Here is a 3140-nt window from a genome sequence, read left to right on the forward strand (position 1 = left end):
CATCTTGACGTTATCGGCAAAGTACTTGATGGACATAACAATGATAGTGGTAGAGGGAGCCCGGATGCGCCCCTCGCCCCCCCCCCCCTCCCACAATCTGTCGCTACCCCTCAGCCCTTGTGCCTTTCTTATTCATCGAGATCAATTAATCCGTCTATAGAGACGAGATCACTGTTCTAATTTGCCTAACCTATTGCTCACAAGGCAAAGCGTATGTTAGTCACGGGCTGTCGCGGTTGTCAACAGAGAGAGGCGCCGACGCCGCTATTGCAGAAGACGGCGCTAATCTCGAAGGCGTCGCCAGTTGAGACGGCTCCGCGGGGAAATCTGAAGAACAGCCACCCCGTGCCCCGTGTCCCGGACGCTCCGCGCTCCAGCGTCGGCCGCCGTCCAGACCTGGCCGCGCCTAATTGCAGCCGACAAGCTCCACGGCTCCGCAGCCCGCATTCCAGATGCCTGCTGGTGGCGCCACCTGCTGCAGGGCACGCACGCACCGACAAACAAGTACTGCCGACCGGATCGGTATCTGCAACTGGAATACAAGAGGTATGCGACCAGACCATTTCATCTCCACAAAACGTTAGAAAATTATGCAGTAGATTTCGGCCCTGTAACCACAGACATTCTACTTCTTCACTTGCTATTACTGGATACATTAGGTCTTTTTCCTAGTGAATAGGGACACTACAGCAACAGATACTGACGCTGAAAGTGGATCTTTCTAGGCTCAAGGCAGTGCAGGTAAGGCTACTCAGTGCTATTCCTGCGGATCCTGGCTGGTTGAAGGTCGATGTGGTCTGACAAGTGGAGAGGTTTGAGATTATGTGGGAGACCGGTAATCCTTTGCTTGGTGATTTGCTGCGGTGGACTATTATCCACGCAGCATGCCTGGCCAACGAAGTGTCGATCGGTGGTACATCTGAGGGCTCAGATCCTGGATGGGTACAGGAGTTTTCCCCCCTCGTCGTCGGAAATGCACACAGTTGTTCTGAAGCATTTAATCTAGAAGGACCTAACATGCGGCGACATCGACCTGGAGGGCAGGAGAGAGTGCTTTGGGTTGTATCTCTGGAAGCTGGTGTAGGAAGCTCTAGCGTGATCGAAGAAGGAATACGAGCACTTTTGTAGTGCTGGAACCACTTGCTAGGTAAGAGCAGCTTAGAAGACCACTTCTGGAGCCGGGGCGGTACGGAGGTGCGACGCGGCAGCTGGGTGGGAGCATGGCGCTCCATCTGCCATCTGCTTATACAAGACACTGTCGAGCCGCCCTGGTCCGAAGGCCGGGGAGCGGCAAGGGAATCACAGACGTCCTCTCGGGCGATGCCTAGTCGACGTCTCCTCGGCGAAACTGCAACCGGGCAGCACGAGCCCAGAACTGCGCTCTCTGGTACCCTTTTGAAGGTACTGCATCCACCGTAACTCTGAACGTGCGGTTGGCTACAGTTGCAGCGGAATGGAGCCTCTTCTTTCTTGAGGCTGTTTGCTCGGATGTGGTCCAAAACATGTAACACAGTGGCCGGCATTGATCGATATCGGGCAATGGGGTCGAAACCCCGGAAAGAGTAACACTGCGCTGTCCGGTACTAGGCCTCCTGCGACTGATGCCAATCTTTCTGTTACAATGTTCTTGATTTCAAAGATTTTGCGATTCTCGACGTTTTCAATGACAATCTTAAAGAGAATTGGCATGGATACTGAGTCCACAGTGACCTGATCCGGGGGGTGGACCACACGCCGAAGCTGAGGTCCTCCACTTATATCTTAATGTGATCAAGTCCTGCCGGCTACTGTGGCCGAGCGGTTCTGGGGGCTTCAGTCCGGAACCGCGCTGCTGCTACGGTCGCAGGTTCGAATCCTGCCTCGGTCATGGATGTGTGTAATGTCCTTAGGTTTCAGTAGTTCTAAGTCTAGTGGACTCATGATCTCAGATATAAGTCCCATAGTGCTTAGAGCCATTTGAACCATTTTGATCAGGCTTATCTTCATGGGATCGTGTTGAAACACCACATTCAGAAGCTTGAGTGTCTTTGGAATGATTGGAGCTATGGAGTTTGTGATAGCCGATAAGTTTCATGACTTTCCAGTAACCTTCAGTGTCACGTACGGTGATTTGGTAGAGCTCGTCCCCTGTGACATAAATAGAGAATGACAGCTTCTTAGTTAAGCTTGAGTCCCAGCGTCTTTTATGATTCGACCCATATTATGATTACAGGCTTAGGAGGAGGAGATGACATTATTGAAGGCTTCGGCGGAAGATGTTCGAAAGTGGCTACATCCGGCATGTCGTTAAACTGATTGGCAGCGTGCAGAGCTGGTTCGTGGCAGGACTGCAGCCCAGCAGTCTGAGTTCGCCGCGGTATCACGGAACCATCCCGCTGCTGCCATGGCGCAGAATGTTTTTACGACTTGGCGTCTTTCCTGGAGAGCGCGCTTGGTTGCTTAGTGGGAGACAAAGTGGCATATTGCGTGACGAGTCGTCTGCGCTAGCGGCGACCGGACGTCTGCGCGAGGCTTAGACTACCTGCATACGTTCGTCTGAAAGGAGATCCATGAGAAAGCGCACTGCTGCTCAGCCCAGTCTCTGTCTAATCTCCTGGTCTCTACGTAATCGCCCAATCCTTATGTAATCAGCGAGCAATTGCAGCCATCACCAACGATGACACTATCGTCAGAGCACAGATGCGGCTGCATGCCAACAGAACAATTATTCTTAACTTTACATCACGTTGCAACGGCCTTGCCGCAGTGGATACACCGGTTCCCGTCAGATCACCGAAGTTAAGCGCTGTCGGGCGTGGCGGGCACTTGGATGGTTGACCATCCGGGCCGCCATGCGCTGTTGCCATTTTTCGGGGTGCACTCAGCCTCGTGATGCCTATTGAGGAGCTACTCGACCGAATAGTAGCGGCTCCGGTCAAGGAAAACCATCATAACGACCGGGAGTGCGGTGTGCTGACCACACGCCCCTCCTATCCGCATACTTCGCTGAGGATGACACGGCAGTCGGATGGTTCCGATGGGCCACTTGTAGCCTGAAGACGGAGTGCTTATATCAGGTTAAAGACAATTGTACTCTCATATGAAACGATCATTCTGCAGCAAACAACTGGCAGCTTTTGCATCAGTTACATGCAGTCTGT

General features: G+C 52.8%; 1 pseudogene; it reads left to right on the top strand.

The window, feature by feature from the left end:
• Positions 1 to 2727: 2727 nt before the first annotated feature.
• Positions 2728 to 2845, top strand: LOC126142844 (5S ribosomal RNA; annotated as a pseudogene).
• The last annotated feature ends 295 nt before the right edge of the window (positions 2846 to 3140 follow it).

Source organism: Schistocerca cancellata, unplaced genomic scaffold (assembly GCF_023864275.1).
Source record: "Schistocerca cancellata isolate TAMUIC-IGC-003103 unplaced genomic scaffold, iqSchCanc2.1 HiC_scaffold_754, whole genome shotgun sequence".
NCBI lineage: Eukaryota > Metazoa > Arthropoda > Insecta > Orthoptera > Acrididae > Schistocerca > Schistocerca cancellata.